This window comes from Bubalus bubalis, chromosome 6, assembly GCF_019923935.1.
Source record: "Bubalus bubalis isolate 160015118507 breed Murrah chromosome 6, NDDB_SH_1, whole genome shotgun sequence".
In the NCBI taxonomy this organism is placed as follows: Eukaryota; Metazoa; Chordata; class Mammalia; order Artiodactyla; family Bovidae; genus Bubalus; species Bubalus bubalis.
Window position 1 is genome coordinate 105,115,186 of NC_059162.1, and position 20,389 is coordinate 105,135,574.

The 20,389-nt window shown below is 40.2% G+C and overlaps 1 protein-coding gene across 3 annotated transcripts in view; it reads right to left on the reverse strand.

Annotated features, from left to right (window-relative positions):
* The window catches only part of NFYC (nuclear transcription factor Y subunit gamma), a 64,943-nt gene that overhangs the window by 35,646 nt on the left and 8,908 nt on the right, over positions 1-20,389 (reverse strand). Inside the window, exons 1-2 of one of the 3 annotated variants that reach the window (XM_006047940.4) lie at positions 12,807-13,054; positions 10,909-10,969 (exon numbers count right to left, since the gene is read on the reverse strand). The exons of 1 other annotated variant lie outside the window; for it this stretch is intronic. The gene's annotated coding sequence lies outside the window, so the exon portion shown is untranslated. Of the gene's footprint in view, positions 1-10,908; positions 10,970-12,806; positions 13,055-20,389 lie in introns of those variants that run through there. One more of the 3 variants, XM_006047941.4, reaches the window with a different exon arrangement.

A 20,389-nucleotide genomic window follows, 5' to 3' on the forward strand; every position in this document is an offset into this window, starting at 1 on the left:
TTTTCAAACTGGCAGCAGAGACACTTCCTTCAAAAACAAAAACACGAAAAAAACAAAAACAAAAACATGTTTCTGTTTGCCGTCTGATGCTGCTGCTGCTAAGTCGCTTCAGTCATGTCCGACTCTGTGCGACCCCATAGAAGGCAGCCCACCAGGCTCCCCCGTCCCTGCGATTCTCCAGGCCAGAACACTGGAGTGGGCTGCCATTTCCTTCTCCGATGCATGAAAGGAAAAAGTGAAAGTGAAGTCGCTCAGTTGTGTCCGACTCTTAGCGACCCCATGGACCCGTAGCCTACCAGGCTCCTCCATCCATGGGACTTTCCAGGCAAGAGTACTGGAGTGGGGTGCCATTGCCTTCTCCAACAACATACTCTTTCAAACAAGGGATAGATCATAATACAGTGTGTCTGGGGAAAAAAGGAAGGTAGAGCAACTTATGGTATGAAACTTAACAGGAAGGCATGACCAGAACATTAGAAAAAAACCTGTTTCTGTGGAATAGAAACGGTATGTAAACATATTACTTCACACATTTGTTTCCTCATTCCTTCACTGATGTCCAACTTACATGATATATGTTACATACACAGGTATATATGACAGCAACAAAACACTATCAATATTTTGTACGATGGAGAAAAAAGACCAACAGGTATTCTAAAGGCAAGGGCCCACAAACCACAGCCCCCAAGCCAAATTTGGCCTGGAGCCTCTTTCTGTAAATTCACTTTTACTGGAAGACTGCAGCCCCATTCATATATGTTATCTATGGTTGTTTTCATGCAGTAACAGTAGAGTTCAAAGTGTTACAAAAGAAAGTGTATGACCAACAAGCTAAAAATATTATCTAGCTCTTTACCAAAAAAGGGGATTTGCTAACCTAATAATGGGGAAACTGAGGGCCAGAGATTGGAAAGCTTGCAGTAGATCACACAACTATTAGATGGCTTCCTCACCCATTCAATCTCCAGCCTGCTCTGCGCCACAAAATATCTGTTAATCTCTCCTGACACTCCAACCTAATGAAAGTAAACACATTTCTGAAGGAAGAATGACGAGTAACTGGTTTTTTCAGACTCTGAGCCTCAAAGAGAATTCTAACATGAGCTGGAGAAAGAACAGTGCTACGTGTGCTCGGTCGTGTCCGACTCTCTGCGACCCCATGGACTGTAGCCGCCAGGCTCCTCTGTCTATAAGGATTCTCCAGGCAAGAATACTGGAGTGGGTTGCCATGTCCTCCCCGAGGGGATCTTCCCAACCCAAGGATCAAACCCAGGTCTCCAGCATTGCAGGTGGGTTCTTTACCTTCTGAGCCACCAGGGAAGTCCATAGTGCCTGTTGTCTAAGCTAAATCATATTCTAAAACAGAGAGACATTTTGCTTCCTGGATTCCTTCTGAAACTCAGAAACTCTAAGAATAACCTTTCGCCCAGTCTCTAGCAGGATCCTGAGTTGATTTCACCCATAAGTGAAAAGTGTGATTCTGAAGAATGTTTCAAAGATACCAACTTAAGAGCTTTAGAGTTTTACATAATACTTGTTTCATACATTATCTTCAGTTGATCTTCACTCAGCTCAGTGCCAAAGATATCAGTATCATTCCAATTTTACAGATAAGAAAGCCAAGGGTTGGGTATCTTTGTGCTCATGTGACACATGACAAAGGTCACATGTAGTAAATGGAGAAGCTGGAAATACAAAAGCTCTAAAATTCTGTTCTCGGTTTAGCACAGCTTGTTCATTCTCACTTTATGTTGCTTTAAGGTGTGCGTGTGTATGCAAACTATTCAGAGATATGAGCAATCTCAGCTTTGATCACTGACTCAAATCCTTAACCTAAAAGATCATTTTAATCCACTTGCTCCTAAAATCTCTGTGGAAAACATGGAAGAGAAGATGCTCATGGAAGAGAAGATAGCTCACTGCTATCTCCTTCTCTTATTTCTCTGTGTCTCTTTCCTTGCTCCCTCACTCTCTTTTCTATCATTCCCTATTGCTTGTCTCTAGGACGGTCAGTAGCACCTATGAATACTCAGCTGCAAACAGTGGGGGGCAGTCAAGTACAGGGTAAGTACATAAAGAAAATCTATTGGACCTGGAGGTTCTTGTTCTCTGGCTACTAACTGGTCACTTAAGTTCTTGAGGCCTCTGGTCACCTCACAGGGCAGCTGCAGCACACAAGTGGGAAACACATGTAAGAAGGCCTTGAAAAATACCAAGCATCACATAAATGTCATATGGCATATCAAAATCACTGCTCAGAGCTAGACAAGTCATCTATCCTGGTCTGACCAGTCTCAAACACAGTACCACACCAAAAGACCAATCTCCCTTACATACAGTAACAAGTAACCCAATTTGCTTCTTTCTCTAATTTAGACTACTTAAGAGTTTCCGGAGTGCAGAGTCAGATGCATAGAAACAAATGCACTGAGAAATCTTCTTCCACTTCTTTTATAAATACAAAATAACTTAAAGCCCTTTAAAGTTTTAAATTCAGAATGAATGTACTAGCTCCAAACAAAGAATTCAAGCTAGATATGATTAGGTACGCTCTTAACTTAAATCCTTGGGAATGTCAATGATCAGTAGCTATGCAGGCTCTCTCTCTAGACAAACCCAAAAAAACTAAAATTCTTAGAACATGTCTCCTTGGACACCTCAGACTTCTATAAGCAGGGTGTATGTGGCTGTTCTGTCTTGCAGACGGAATCTTGTTTTTTATGTTAGAAAGTGGAGGAGACCTGGAATCTAGGCAGCATTCCATCCTATCTGGCCCCACCAACCAAGAGAAAGATTCTGTTTTGAGCTCTGAAAAGAGCCCTGGCTGCTTCTACCTCCATCTAAGATCTTGGAGTAAAGGGAACATGTTGTGAAAGTAGTACTTTTTGAGACTATCCAATGGATTGAAACCAACTTTTTAAAGTTTTTGGGGGGACTAGCACTACTAAGGAGCTTGCTTTCACACTACGTACAACTGTAAGAAATTAAACATACACAGTCACTGATCAGTGATCACTAAATTTTTTTCTCCCCAAGAAACCATTCCTGGCACCCAGTAAAATCTATTTCTATAATTAGCATATTCACTTTCTTCAGACACATTACTATTATTAGGTACATTATTTTTTAAGCCTAAAATTTTCATGCTCCTATTTTCTCCCCTGTTCTTATTTAATTATCTTTGTTTCTGGCACATCCTCAAGGAAAACATGGCTTGGACATAGTGGGGACTCGACACACATCTACTAATGAACAAACACAAGCTCCTCAAGAACTATTTTAAGACCCCACGTACCTTTGACTTCACTCTGGGTTCTTTTCTTTGAAATGTGCATATGGGGAAATCCCTTCTCAAGTACCTAAGCTCAGCTGTGCAATAACTGTTGTGTAGTAATACAATGGAAAAGTAAAAAAAAAAAAAAAGTGGGGATAGGAAGAAACCTGTTCTACTTTAGAAAATGTTAACACAAATGTTCATAATTATCTAATCATAGACTCCACTGAAAAATGGAAGATTGTGCTTGTGAATAATCCATCTAAAAACTGGAGAATTCTCGATAAAAAACTCGGAGGGCATTAAGAGTGTCAATAAGAGCTTGGCTTTATTGATTTAGCTACATGATTCTGCTGATTCACAGACACTAAATTCTGCCCTCTGCTTAGTGTCTTTTAGCACTGATTTGAAAGTTAGAAGCAAGCAAGCAAGGGCATGAGAATAAACAAATCCTCCAAGTCAACCAAACGCTAAATCTCCCACCTCTGTGTATACAGCTGTCAGGAACAGAGAATGTAAAGACCACTTCAAAGAATGCAAAGCAACGGAGATGGTTATGCTAATCCTTTGCATTTGTACATGCTTTACACTTTGTAAAGCAGCTTTCCTCCTTTATGTTATCTCATTTATTCTTCACTACAAACACAAATACTAATATTCCCATCTGACAGATAAAGATACTTAATCCAGAAGACTGAGGGGCATGTCTTAGGTTACAGGGCAAGTATATGCCAAAGCCAGAACCACGACCCATATGCCCTTATTCTCAGTTCTGTGCTCTTTCACAGCATGCTCTCCTCCCGCTTTAGCACTGGTAACTCAGCAAAGGACCGAACATTGAGAACCTAGGGATCTTCTCAGCCTGGAACATAAATCCATCAAGCCCTTTATCTTTGTTTTCCTCATCATCCTCCTGGAGAATATACCCCCAAAAGCTAAAATGTCACATTCTTATATATTTCAGAGTAGAAAGTTTAAGGTTTTCAAGCTTGTTAAAGCTGCAGTTGCCCATAAGGACGAGGACTTGGGACTATCTGGTCACCAACCAAGAGTAGACATAAAAAGGTCCAGTAGATCAAGTTCACTCTCTGGGGGCCTGATGATGAGAAGTCACTACCTTTTCACTATAGTTGAGAGGAATAGCCTTAGCCTAGCCCCCACTTACTGAAGCCACTTCCATTGCTGCACATTCTTAGGAGGAATCACCTGCCATAGCTACACTGTGAACACAGTGGCAATGTTGTTTTAATTATGTGGCCTTTCCTCTTAGAATCAAAATCCCTGTTCTAACTACCTTAACAGGGATAAAACGAAGATTATAAATCACAGCTAGGAAATACAAGCAGCTGATTATTTAAGAACACAATGACTCATCTAAAAACACTCATCTCTGTGGTTCAAGGTAAGAACTCAAATGAGGTGCCCAATACATACCACAAGTGTACGTTTGCACATCTAAGGAACACTAGAGAACAACTAACACAATTCTAACCTTGTATCCATTTGGAAATCCTTCATCTATTTCTCTGATCTTAGTAAATTTAGATAATTCCCCAACATAATGGTAGTATTCATACTAGTATGCTACCTATTTGTACTACGTTTCATTCTGAAAAGAAAGAGTTGTGCTCATCTATCTTGTTTGACAAAAACTTTAAAAATCACTCCATTAACTGTAAAGGACTATGTTTCATGCAAACATATTATGTTACTTAACTACCTTCAAGGGTAGTGTTATGAGCATCTTGCCTGTTAATTACCAGAAGAGAAATAATCATGGAGTTCAGGATATAAACAACAGAGTAAGATGGCTGGAAACTTATCACTATTCCTCTAATGAAAAGGTTCTTATTGCCTCTGTTAGACTGAGGATAGTTACAACATACCTAGCCTAGAAATCTGCTTAATCCTACAGATGAGGCTATCCTATTCCTGGTAATTTATTATGTGTGCTGCTCTTCAGTGTTATCATGGCCATGTGGATATAAATTACTTGCTAAGTAAATGTTGCCAAATTCCTACTTGTGTATTTATGGTTGGCTTCATGCAGAACGCTGCCATTGGAGGCTGTACAAAGCTAACAGTGATAAGATTAGGTGGATGCAACTTAGGGAAAAGTCTTTGCACTGGATGGAGATGTGTGTGTATATTTAAGAGCTTAAACAAGAAAGCCTGAGGTTATGCATCCACACACATATACATAAACATATACATAACTAATTTCAAAGAGCTACTGCATAACTTTTCAAGGAAACACTTGTACTTTTTCAGAAAAAGTGAAGGCCAGATCATAGGGCAGTATTTCTAATCTTCATATCAAGGCACACACTGAAAACGTTAGTATTACCTTTCTTAATATTTAACCCATGTGAAGAGCTGACTCATTGGAAAAGACCCTGATGCTGGGAGGGATTGGGGGCAGGAGGAGAAGGGGATGACAGAGGATGAGATGGCTGGATGGCATCACCTACTCAATGGACATGAGTTTGAGTGAACTCCGGGAGTTGGTGATGGACAGGGAGGCCTGGAGTGCTGTGATTCATGGGGCCGCAAAGAGTCGGACATGACTGAGCGACTGAACTGAACTGATGGGATAATACTGATGCCCTTGCTCACTTTAACTTGTGACAAGATTGTGTATCATGCATGGCACTCCACCATGCTCATTTCTAGATGTCTCAACTTCAAGGTCCAACCTTTTCTGTGTTTCCGTCATGGACACGAAGCTTTATTCTTCTGGTCCTCTGCCCATCTTCTCCCTTGATTTCCCATCCATTCCCCAGGTTCAGTTATGATCTTGATGAGCTTCAATTCCAAACATATTTTACCAATTCTGGTTATTTCTCCAAAGCTCCAGTCCTGCTTGCTAAACATCTCCAACTGGAAAGCCACCCAGAACTCTAACTCCTTTTGTCTAAAGTTACATCTATCTTCTTCTTTCCCCAAACCTGCTCCTTCTAACTTTTCTATTTCCATCCTCCAGTCTCCCAGGCTTGAAATCTGAGTCATCCTAGATTCTGTTCAATTTTAATCAACTGGTAAACTCTGTAATAACAGTGTCCATCTCCTGACCTTTCTTCATATTGCCACTATCTCTGCTCAGGTTCTCATCTCTTTCATGTAATAATAAAAATGATGGATAACAGCTAATGCTACTCATGTAGGACTGTGTGCCAAGTATGCTTCTAAGCCTTTTACACTGCTCTTTTACCCTCACAATAATCCTATGGGTTGTGAACCTAGTATGTGAAGTCACTGCATAATGTTTACTATTTCTAGGATCCTCTGGTCATTTCTACAGTTATATTTAATGAATATTATAAAAGCACAGCTCTGATAATGTTATATGAACCTATCACCCAACATTTCCAATGGTTTACCATTATTAAGGAGAGATAGTTCAAATTTCTTAGCTTGGCAGTCAAGGCCCTCCAGTATCTGACCCCAACTCACTTCTGAGATTTCTTTCTTTTGCTACTCCCTCAGGGCTTCCCAGGTGGCGTGAGTGGTAAAGAATTTGCCTGCCAATGGAGGAGACATAAGAGACATGAGTTCAAGCCCTGGGTCGGGAAGATCCCCTGGAGTAGGGCACAGCAACCCACTCCAGGAGCTTGGCAGGCTACAGTCCATAGGGTCGCAAAGAGTCGGACATGACGGAAGCAACTTGGGACGGACGGACCTATCCCTAACTCATATCCTTATGCACTATGCAGACTAGACCATTTACTGCCCTCAGCCCACACTACACCTTTTGAATCATGATGCTGCTCCTCCTATTCCCCACGCCTGAAGTGCTCATGCCCCTACCTCCAAGTCCAACACATAGTTAAAATGCCTTCCCTCATTCCTAAGCCAGAGGGTCTCCCCTTCTCTGAATTCTGTGCCTTTTGCTTATACTTTCCATATCAGTGTAATACATTTGATATACATCATCTGTCTCCCCTACCAGACTGTTAGATCCTGTAGCATTACAACAATTACAGTATACACCAATTTTATCTATATACATTTTTTTGAAATCTCCACATAAATGAGACATGCATGCAGGTGAATTAGTGAAAGAAGTATAAAACATTCAATTTTAGTATTTTCTCACAGGGGCTTCCCCAATGGCTCAAGTGGTAAAGAATCCGCCTGCAGTATGGGAGACACAGGAGATACAGGTTCGATCCCTGGATCGGGAAGATCCCCTGGGGAAGGGAATGGCAACCCACATCAGTATCCTTGCCTGACGAATTCCCTGGACAGAGGGGCCTGGTGGGCTATGGTCTATAGGGTCACAAAGAGCCGGACATGACTGAACTACTAACACAAATACACACAAGAACTATATAGCGTAGGTAGATAAAGGAAAAACTAATTGTGTCTGGATATTTCCAGTTAAGCAGGTCTTCTCTTTAGGTTTCTGTATAACTGAAACTACAGAGACTGACCAAAATGACAGAACTTCCAAGAAAAAAGGATAACAAAGTGAATCAGCACTGCTGTTTGCTGTGGTTATTTTTATATATCCTTTCTTCCTCTGAACTAAGGAACACAAGGTCACAAGCTATGTTATGCCACTTTAAAGTTAAACATTTACAAGATTTTTTTTCCCTTTAGTTCTGCCTTTACACTAGAATTTATCTTCATTTCTTATCCTTCAGTTGCCCCTTTTCACTGCAGGATAGAGTTGTAACTTAGTTTATAGTAAATACTCTTACAGAAAAACTTTGGCCAATTACTGAACAGTAGAGTCTGGTTTTTTGATGCCAAGGAGAGAGACAGGAAGATATGGGTGATAAAGCAAATAGAATGTAAGTTCTAAAGAGCCAAGCCCAACAGAGGTAGCAGAAAGAGCCGATTAAAAAGAAAACTAAGCAGACGTGAAGTAGATATCATCCAGCTGTGTCTACTATAATTTTCAGCCACAGTATACCTCAAGACTTAAATATAACGAGTTACATTATTCAAGCTCTTCTTCTTTCAATAAACTATATCTTTTGTTCAAATATATGAAGGTAGTTAAAAGAAATCCAGCCACAAAAGGGAAAAATTAAAAATTTTCAAGTACATTATGGTCTACCAGAGAATATGCAAAATAAAATAAAAACAAAAATCAAACCTACAACTACCCAAACACACATATGCAGATATACAATACTAATTTCGCTGGCAGTAATGATTAAAGTTGGCATAGTTAAAATGTTCCTTTGAAAGTATATATACAATGATTTCTATTCAGTCTTGGTAAATGCTTAAAAAGATCCTGGGATCTTTGTTTATTACATACTTGTTGGCTTTAAGGAACCACTTGAAGAACCAGGCCCAAACTTGTTTGGGAATTAGCATGTTCTTGAGGTGTGTTAACAATAACAACAGAACTGACTGGCGTGCAGGTGTTGTGTTTGTGTGCCTTTACTTCCTTGCAGTGAAAGGGATGCATAAAAGAGACCCTGCTCTCCAGGACAGTTCAACCAGGTGGGTACCATTAGCTTCCTAGCTGATTCTCAGCTTTCTGAATAAGCAACTAACTGAGGCCAGAGATCTTCAGATCCCAAAAACGACAGTAAGTCTGCTGCCACAGCAGACTCTCTTAACCGACAGACTCCACATGAAGACTTCTGAACGTCTTCCATGGCCCACTTGCTCTCTGTCCCTTTTGTATTCATATAGCAAACCTGTACAGATGTACCAAAAAGGAGGACACATAGGAAACACAGTAAGCAAAAACAACCTAGAGGAATAAAAGAAACACTGAACGAACTGAGCTGGAGTTCAATCTCTGACCACTTACTAAAAGGCTGGAAGACCAAGACAACTAACCTCTCTGGGCCTCAACTTCCCCACTTCACAAGAAGGGAATCAGGCTAGATCCCTAAATAATTTTCACTGGGCTAACTTAACAGTATACACACTCTGTATGCATACTTCATTGGGATTAGGGACAGGCAAAAATAACGTCTTTCATGAAGAAGACCATGTACAAATGATTAGCTTTAAAAGTACCTTTTGGGTTACTGGAGCCTCCACAAAAGTAAACTGCTTCTTTAAAAGGAGATCCCTGTCTTCTTTTAGGAACAAAATGTTCCCAGTGACCATGACTGCTGTCTTCAAACATACACATCCCTGAAACTAGCATTTTATTTGTAGAGGCCAATGCCAATTTTGCCAAACCTTATTTCATAAAAATGACTCTTTCAGTGCACAGAAAGGAGGTAGACATCAATGCTGACTGACCATGCCTGAGAGGAAATGACTTAATAGGACCGGAAATCAAATAGCTTATAAAATATCCACTACCACCACCACCCAGGTTGGGGGGGAACCCTAAAAATAGATGACACCAGGCATGTAAAATGGGTAAGAAAGAAAACCCCATGAGTTCCCACAATTTACCTTGGGAATGTATCTTACAATAGGTATTAACTGTGAGAAATTTATTCCCGCATTTATATTTTGATAAGACCAAGTATTTTTTAAGTCTTCATCCGAACATTCACTAGCTTACAAGTTTGAAAACTGACATAAAAGAGATCATATGACCACTAAGCAAATGAAAAGTGGCTCCCGTTTACTTTATAAATATTTGGTGCACAAACTAAAAATGTAACCCCCTTCTGTTAAACATCTGCAACTATTACAACTTACCTGCATTATACTGCAAATCTTAGTATACAATCAGAACAGGTTCCCGGTGTTTATTCTGAGAGGTCCCTAAATCTAACAAGGGTTTTTAAAAAATCAGCGTTCTCATTTCACCTTGCTCTAAGAGATCCTTGATTTTTGACTAAAGGGTTAAGATTCTTCCATAAGAATCTTGGTAAAGGAATGTTTGATGGTCTCAAAGTCTGCATCACATGGGGTTCTATAAGCATAAATAGGAATATGCAGGTGAAGGCATGTGAAGCCAGTTTAAAAAGAGATGTGTCAGGTTTAAACAAACTCTTTTTAAACATATTAAAATAATAGCATTTTCTTTGATGCCACATCTATCTCCATAAGCATTTAACCCATAATTTGGATTAGTAACAACCAACGTTTATGCAGCACTTCACAGTTTACAAAGCACTCTGACATACATGATCTTATTTGAGACTCACCACTAAATAGGAAGGCGCTATTTTTAGGTTCCATTTTTACATGTGAGGAAGCTGACACTAAATGGCTGACTTGCCCAAGCTCACAAAGCTGGTGATAGCAGAACACACCATCTCCTGCTGTGCTACTGCGCCATGCAGCCTCAGATACCATCATCAGAGCTAATAAATATCCAAACCTCAGAGCCCATGTAAGCCTCTCCTCCACACATGCACCCACCCCCCAGCCTAAGTTATAGTTAGCTCTGGGTCTCTGCGCCTTATGGAAGTAGAGTTTTCTTCATTTCTCTGGGAAACATTTATCTGGCTCAAGTGTTAAATGAGATCATATTAACACCATTCAATATATACCGGAAAATATCTTAGTCACCAGGGGCTCTGCACAGGCATGTCTATGTGCGCCTTCTCAGGCAGTAGGTCAGATTCTCAGGGACCATGACCCTAAAAAGGTTAAGGACCCAGGCTAGAGATAGCAGCTTTCCAAGAAGCTAAATCCACAAAGTTCTTAAGTTAAAAGAGTTTTACCTAGGCCTCACACTGTGAGCCACTTACCTTCTGCTTCCCCAGCTCCGGGCCTTCTCCCAGGACCAGCAGGGTCATTCAGTATCTACAACTGTTTTTTAAATCCCGTATTAAAAAACGGAGTAACTGGTAACATATAAATCAATAACTTGTAAAAAAACAAATTTAAACTAAAATAATAATCTATTAAAAAGTAATCTTTAACATGTACTCCTTTCTCTTAGGACTTAACTTCTCAGAATGACCATTTGCCTTTTTTTTTTTTTCCGTAAAGAAGGACTGTTTTCTTACCATAAGCATTCCAATTTCCCAAAAGAAGTTTCACAAACATAACTGCTTTGAACTCCTGAAATACCATTCTTCACTAAGAATCCTCTAGATTACATAGAAGACAAGGTAGCATGCAAGGAATTCTGAATGTTAGGCAGTTCACTCAACCATCATACCAGAAGGATTTAAAATTTTTTTGCTGGGGGGAGGGAACGAAGAAGAGTGCGAGAGAAAAATGAACGCAGCCTCACTGCTGTATTGCTTGGAAACTCCTAATCTGAATCTATAACATAACTCTACTAACCACTGGACTTGAACATCAGAAGTACAGCTTCTTTTCATCTTAAACAGAAGCTTTTCAGTCCAAAATCTGCATAAACAAACTTTGTCCTTCAATCTTTCAACTCCTCGGCAGTTTTTCAAGGTCACTTTTCCGAGCAACGACAGAGGCCTGTATCTAGCAACTTTGACTGCTATATCACTCCAATTCCAAGAACCCAAAATCTAAACCCCCATCGATTCTCTCAGGTAAATCCTTTACTCAAGGGGAAGGCAAACTAACAGCCTCCAAACTTCTCGGACAGGGCCTGCTCCTTTTCCCTCCCCAGAGGCTGAGCGCTGCCGGTCCACAGCTCCATGCTAAGTCTGCTGCAGAAATGTTCCAATGACCTTCATTCCATATTTGCAAACAGAAAGAAAACAAAGAATTGCTTTTTGGAATCAAGTGTCTTATGGATCTTAGTACATGAGATGGAAGATTTCACTAGTCACAAGAACAGGCTGGTTACCAATTAGCCAGCAACCTACATTAGTTTCATATCCCTAAAGGGGGGGTTGGTGGCGGGGGGACCAAGGGCAAAAGACAGGGTGCCTATACACTTTACTTTCCTATTCACAAACTGTAGGTAAAATTAGGATTTTAAAGACTTCATATAGAAAATGTAAAGCATTTTGCTCACATCATTTTAAGGAACCAAATCAACACCTAACAAAATGTGTGAAACTAGTGGAAAAAGATTTGTTCTTGTCACTGCCAATACAGTGGAGATGTTTCTAACCGGCATTCTAAGCTAAAATGTGCATTTTAAAACAAAGGCTGTTCATTAACTGGTACTTATTAGAATGCAGAAGCAGACAGGTAAATCAAGAAAGTTATGGGAGAATTTCACATTGGCATGTGGGCCTTTACCATTAGAACCTGCATCCCAGTGCAAATCATATTTTCACACAAATTTAGAACAGCAATGGTGCTACTTCCACCTCTGAAAACACAAATGTCAACAAAGTGCATGGAAACAGAAAAAGTCTCACAACAACTCAGCTCATTCTATAGGAAAGGTTCAGTGCACTTGAACAAAGGAAAATTATTTGGAAAACAGTTAAGTTTACCGAAAGCAAAGAGAAAGTGCTTTGCTTCTGTGTGCCCCGGAAAAATGATTAGCCTTCCTTCATGTACCTGCTCTAGTCAATACTCAACTAGGAAAAGAAATCCTAGCTGAAGGGCATGCAAAATCTAAACAGAGCAAGGTATTCTAGGTGCACCAAAAGGTATGCATGGAATGTAAAGTGGCCATTTTCTGAAACAGTGCAACTTGTCTACACTCTCTGAAGCTAAACAGTTTCTACCATTTTAACACAAAACAAAGAATTAAACTTACCGGGAACTGCATTAATTTTACATGTAGTTATTTATATCTCCTCGGACAGGGAGAATTTAAGTCACTCCTATCCCTCCCCCCCAAAAAGGACGGAGGAAACAAAAGGCAGCAGGAGATGCAGAAACCTGAGTCTGGAATGTCCACTCCAGTGAAAGCCCGAACAGCTGTCCCCCCACCCCCCCAGCAAACTATTCGCCATTTTTCTTTGTCTTTCAGCTGACCCCTGCCTCAGTGAAAAACTCCGAGGCTCCAATGAAGCCCTGCAGCCTCCTTCCACTTTAACAGTCAAAGGCATTCAATCTAGCATGCTATTTGACACCAAACCTTGCCTCCAGAGTAGTCCCATTGGTTGAGCTGCTTTATCAGCTAAGAATACAAAGCCATGATTGGCTGCTCACGTCATCAGTTACCTCCTTTGCACACTTCCTGTTTTAAAGTTACCTTGAGAAGCAGAACAGGGGTCAGATCCAGACTTCACACTACAAGGAACTTAAGGCTTCAAAATGCCTGGCAAATGCACACAGCAGATGCACTAGGGCCCCATGTGCTTCCAAAACAGAAGATTCTGAAATTTTAGAAGTGTTCTTAAAATCACCCGAAAGGGCTGTTACAGTTCCCACCCAAAGGATTTCTTATTGGCTGTCAGAGTTCCATTTTAAAAAAATTTAAGGTAATTTAACTGCTTCTGATTGGCCATCAAAGATGTCTGTAAGATACTGCTACAGGATCCTATGGCAGTAAACCAGAAAAGCAATGTGCACAAGGTTGGAAAGTTGTGGCTTAACTATCTTCAGCTTTCTGTTGAGCATTAACAGAAGAAGAAAAAGAAAACTGGGTGGGCTAAATCCAATGGCTCCAAAGAAAATACAGCTTCTTTAAAGTAAAAAAGAGTGATATCAATGCTCATACAACAGTCTGCAAGATTTCCAAAAAGGCATCTGTCATTATGTCCATGGTAATTTCAAAAGCACACATTTCATTATTTTGAAATATAAACGAATCTAAGTAGAAAAATTCTGTGATAGTGTATGAAGTTAGTGACAGGTACAGTGGTATTTTCAAAAAGTCCACCAGGAACCCAAGAGGAAAATATAATGATAAAGGGGGGGAAAACTGGCAAACAGTGAACATTAGTGAATATACTATTTAAAACAATATAGTTTGATGGGTTAACTAATTTATTTAGGGTGGTTACAAAATATTGCTGATTAGCTTTCAATATAACAGAATTTTAATATCAAGAGGATTAACTTTTCTACCACATTTTTAAGAATAAGCACAGGGCTGATGAATTTTAAGTATCGTGGTTACTGAAGACATTCTGGGTACTAAAGTTTACCAGTGGTGGTCAAAAACTTGTTATGGATTACGTGCCCAACTGTTTATGTTTTAAGAGAAGCCTTCTAATACAGTGAAAATCAATTAAAAATTTTTTAAAAAAGTATTCAAATAGAAACATCTCATTATTACCTGAGGCCTTTAATGATCTCCTTAGATCTGCTTCCTCTCATCAAAACAAAATATCCCAGGACTAAACAACACAACTGTTTTGCAGACAAATGAGATCCTTTCTAGAAATTCCTCAATTTTACATAAGAGGTCATTACAGACATATGCAGAGATCCAGCAGTTTCCTGAAAAAGAAGCAAGGTGGACTGTCCAATGACTTTGCCATACTAACTTCTCTTAGAGAAAGACGGAGGTGCAGAGATGTTAAGCAACTGGCCCCTAGCCATTCATCTAGGATTTAAACTCAGGCCCCACCCAGGGTGGTAACCTTGCCATGGCACTACAATGCTTACCAAGACATGGAGCACCCCAGGCCCAAGTCCAAGGAAATTCTCAGATGTCACATTTACAGTCCTTCATTGGTATCCATGGGAGACTGGTTCCAGGATCCCCCGCATTTACTAAAATCCGAGGATGATCAAGCCCCTTATATTAGGTAGTGCAATACTGTTGACCCTCTGTATTTGTGAGTTCAGTATACACAGACAGAGGCTGACTGTATGCATAGATAGCATTAGTCATCACACCCAACTTCATTAACAATTATGATGTTTAATTTCATCTGTTGGTTAGAGATCCAGTTAAGTATCTGACAAACAGCACTCCATAATATGATACAAATTTTATTGCTAAACTACTAGAAACATTTAACCAGTAGCAAATCACATGTATAATTTTTAAGGACTAGAAACAACTATATCATTAAAAAGATTATACATTAAAATATTAAAGGACTGCATGGCAATTTCACTACAGCATCTAAATAAGAGCTCAGATACGCTAACAGAGTGCATTGTGGGACGATTTCTGAAGCTACACAGAGTTACAGATATTGCAGTTCTTTTCTGAAAGGTTTAGATCCTGAATAGCTACCAACTTTGGAAGGGAAGGCAGAAGGCCAATAGGCTAGTTGTGTGCCTTATTCATGCTAGAGCCTTGCCTAACCTCGTAAGACTGGGGGTCAGGTCAGCTGCAAGGAAGCAAAAAAGCTGCTTTGAGGGGTGGGAAGCAGAGGAATATGCTTATTCACATCAAAACAACTAAACACTGGGAATCAGGAAAAGCTAATTCCAAATTGAGATTCCTCTACTTATTAACTGTATGACACTAGGCTAACCCTGAGCCTCAGTCTCCTTATCAGTGATATATGGATATCACCATCTGTATCAGAGTCACTCTAAGAATTAAATGAGCTAGCATACGTAAAGTATACTGTACTGTGTCTGAAAAAGCATTAAAAAAAGGAGGGGGGGGGGATACTAAAGGTCACCCAATCCAAATTCCTTGTTTTACAAAGGGGTTAAAGTTCAGAAAAGCCTAGCTCCTTAAGGCCCCAAAGCTACTATGAAGTAATGTCTCTTTTTTTTATCTCCAGCATACTCTGCAACCCTGCAGAAAGCAACTCCTGAGCCTTAAAGAGCAGTGTAGGAGGACTACCAGCTGCTACTAAAAATCTTCCCCAACTTTATGCTGGAAATCCGTGCCTTTCACCACCAATCCCAGCTGAGGTCTAGTTATTGTTCCAAAAGTCTACCTCTGACTCCACTTTTGATGCACCAGATTAAACCAAACATGCCCCTTGATACTTTGTGATGGTCTTTGGCATAGTTTTTATTAGTTCTTGGCAGTTTGCAAGAAAAACACTTCAATCCCTGTTTCTCATCAACAGTCACCTTAGTAGAATTCAAGCCACCAGTGGGGGTTTACCAGGTGGCTCAGTGGTAAAGAATCCACTTGGCAATGCAGGAGACATGGGTTCCATCTTTGGGTCAGGAAGATCCCCTGGAGAAGGAAATGGCAACACACTCCAGTATTCTTGCCTGGGAAATCCCATGGACACAGGAGCTTGGCAGGCTACAGTCCATAGGGTCGCAAAAGAGTCAGAAACTACTTAACAACAACAAGTAGGAAGAGAAATTACCCTAGAATTTCCATCTGGAAGTCCCACTCAGGTTGGCTTTCTCTAGCTTAACATTGCTGTGGACCAAGAGCCTCTGCGATTCTAACTCATTTTCTTCCCCAATCCTGGTCTCAGGAGCCTCTCACCAGACAATTGTATCATCTTGCCCTAAAAAACACCCTAAGATAAGAACCAGTGCATTGGTTACATTGGTCAAGCTTTAATGATTCCAAAGAAGGCAGAGTGGGAATTGATGCTCTTAGTCAGAAAACTGATTTTAAATCACAATTACCTACTTACTAGCTTTATAACCTTGGCCAAGTTACTTAACCATCTTGGAGCTCACTTTCTCATGTGTAAAATGGAAATAAAAAAGTAACACCAACTCACAGAAATGCTTGCTTAAATGAGATAAGTTACAGCACTCAACATTAATACCTGGCATGTGGTAGGTGCTTAGTTAACATTTAAATATACACTTGACTATAGAACCTATCACATACTGAATTACTTTTTAACATGTCTCTATTACCAGACAAGGACTTCTTGAAGAAAGCAACTGTGTCTCATTTATATCTACATATATCCTCAGTGCTCAGAACAGAGATATAAATCAAACCCTAACCTGGCCTAAGACTGGTTCCAAATAGGAAAAGGAGTACGTCAAGGCTGTATATTGTCACCCTGCTTATTTAACTTATATGCAGAGTACATCATGAGAAATGCTGGGCTAGAGGAAGCACAAGCTGTAATCAAGGCTGCCGGGAGAAATATCAATAACCTCAGATATACAGATGACACCACCCTTATGACAGAAAGTGAAGAAGAACTTAAGAGCCTCTTGATGAAAGTGAAAGAGGAGAGGGAAAAAGTTGGCTTAAAGCTCAACATTTAGAAAACTAAGATCATGGCATCCGGTCCCATCACTTTATGGCAATTAGATGGGAAAACAACGGAAACAGTGGCTGACTTTATTTGGGGTGGCTCCAAAATCACTGCAGATGGTGATTACAGCCATGAAATTAAAAGACATTTACTCCTTGGAAGGAAAGCTATGACCAACCTAGACAGCACATTAAAAAGCAGAGACATTACTTCGTCCACAAAGCTCCGTCTAGTCAAGGCTATGGTTTTTCCAATAGTCATGTATGGATGTGAGAGTTGGACTATAAAGCAAGCTGAGTGCTGAAGAAGTGATGCTTTTGAACTGTGGTGCTGGAGAAGACTCTTGAGAGTCCCTTGGACTGCAAGGAGATCCAACCAGTCCATCCTAAAGGAAATCAGTCCTGGGTGTTCACTGAAGAAGGAAATGGCAAACCACTCCAGTGTTCTTGCCTTGAGAATCCCAGGGACAGGGGAGCCTGGTGGGCTGCTGTCTATGGGGTCTGAAGCGACTTAGCAGTAGCAGTTCACTGGAAAGACTGATGTTGAAGCTGAAACTCCAAAATTTTGGCCACCTGATGCAAAGAGCTGACTCATTTGAAAAGACCATGATGTTGGGAAAGACTGAAGGCAGGAGGAGAAGGGGACGACTGAGGATGAGATGGTTGGATGGCATCACTGACTCAATGGACATGAGTTTGGGTAGACTCCGAGAGTTGGTGATGGACAGGGAGGCCTGGCGTGCTGCGGTTCATGGGGTCACAAGCAGTGAGACACGACTGAGCAACTGAACTGAACTGAACCTGGCACAGCGTCAATGAAATAATAAGGAGTAATGGGGATTAAGGGGAACTGGAGAGTGCACACCTCATCCAAAGGGGCAGCTCCTGGGGGACTGCCCGGTGGTTCAGTGGTTAGGACTTGGCACTTTGACTGCCAGGGACCCTGGGTTCGATCTCTGGTTGGGGAACTAAGATCCCACAAGCCATGCAGCACAGCCAAAAAAGGGAGGAGGGGAGCAGTTACTACTCAGCTCCAACTGATGAGGGCCATGGAGGAATGCTGGTCCATCGCAGTGACAGCTTCAGATTCAATGTAAGAAGCAAAAGCCAGATCCTGGACACACAAAAAGTTGAAGCTAGCACAACTCCTGATATAGCATCCTGAAGAATGACTAAAGAACCAGAGTCACGGGCCGAAGCTGGTCTCAACCACCATGACAATCCTGCTAAGGACAGGGTCTTGCTCAGTACCCCAGATCACTTGATCTTGGAGGTTACACCATATTCCAGCAGAAGCAAAAATAGCAGCAAAGAAACTGGGCTCTTTAGCAGCCTGAACATTTTATTGATGGTGTCCTTAATTGACCCTTTTGGACTAGTAAGTAAACCTGGGGTCCCAGGAAATATCAGAGATGAGAACATCTAGAGAAAAATGAACTTTTCATATGTTGAGATGGACAAACAAAGCCATTTTCATTTGACTATTAAATTTGTTGTGTGCCTTATTATACACTAAGCTGATGAAATGGATATATATAGCAGTTTTGCACTGATGCTGTTATAGGTTTGTGGGTTTGAGTTTGTTTTGTTTTGTTTTGAAAGAATACCTTTAATCCAAGTAGCCAGAATCAAGCAGCATTAGTATTTTGGGTTATATACTTTTAAAAGCTTTTCTTATATAAATGAGATATGAGGTTAAGTTAGTTCCCCCAAATTAGATAATACCATACAAAAATACTATACCAACTGTTTTGTAATCTTTTCACTTAAATAATGTGAATAATTTCCCCTATCAAATAAAGACCTACATCCCTTATAATAATTGAATGACAGTCCACTGAATGGATGCAATTTTTAATGAGTCCCATATTAATGAATAATCTCAATGTCTTCAATTTTATTCTTAACCACTGGACCACCAGGAAAATCTTCAATTTTAAAACACTGTAAATAGCATCACAGAGAACATCCATTATGCCCATTCCCTGTGTCACTACCCTCATTATCTCTTCCAGAACCCTTGGAACGGCTTCATAAGGAGTATTATTTTGTTTGGTTTAGGAAAAAAGAAAAAGGAAACCAGATTGTTTTAAATGATAAATCTTCACATTTTCAAGTTTAATTTTTAAAAAAAAATTATAAGCAGATCAAAGAAAATTGAGGGCTGCCAGACTGTAACTTCTGACCCTTATTTTTCACCTGACTTGGTCCTGAAACACTATTAGCTATTTTCCAAATCAAAATCACCTTCAAGTACAAAAAAAAAAAAAAGTATGTCAACACATTTTCCAAAAAATCTGATAGATATTCTGAAGATAATCTCCAAAGAAGTCCCAGAAGCATTCTGAGCAATGGTAACATCATCAGAATAAAGAACATGGTGCTGGCGCTCAGTAAATGGCTGCATAAGTGGATTATAAATTCTCAATTATTTGTTTTTTAAAAATAAATTATATTCTCCAAAGCATAAATGAAGACCAATGGATGGTCAACTATTCTAGAGAGACCAGTGGTTAATGATGCATGTAGAATAACAACACAGTGCCTGATGAACAGCAAGTGCTCCGAAAGATGGAGACTGCTTCTGTTAATACTGCTACTGGCAATGGGACTACATGATCTTTGAAATCACATAATCCCTAAGAGTCTATGTTAGTTTGGAAACATATATGTTCCCAGAGAAGTCCTTTCCCACTACTGGCCCAGCTAGCCTATACAAAGGATTCATTTTTTATTCATAAACTCTTTATACCTGAACTGCTCAACTGGGCTCTACTCCACACCAGTCATAACATGAAATGCTGATCAAGCATTCTCACAAACAGGGTTCCATGGCCCAGTAAGTTCGAGAAACGCTGCATACTGTATTCTTTCTCTTGAAGGGCTGTACATGAGCACAAACGTTCTCAATACTAATTATATAGAAAAGAAATGCCTTTGGCCATTATTTTGTCAAGGATCCTTCTTCACCCCCCGAGGATACTTACTCGCATTGTATAAGAACTAATGTTCAATGAACAGCTTGGGAAATGCTGCTCCAGGCCAACTTACACATTTTAGTGGAATGAAAAGAAGACTACAGGCAAGTCTATTCTGACCACCTTCCAAAACGGTTGGGAGTTTTACACACATTATGGCATTTCCCTTTTTCATGACAATGACACTAAATATCACCATAAATAGCAATCCTCTGCCTCTCAAATAATTGCCAACCAAGTATGCTTTGCTTCTTAAATAGGCCCCCAACTTTGTCATTTGATAATGAGCAAATTCTAAGCTACTTACCTTCA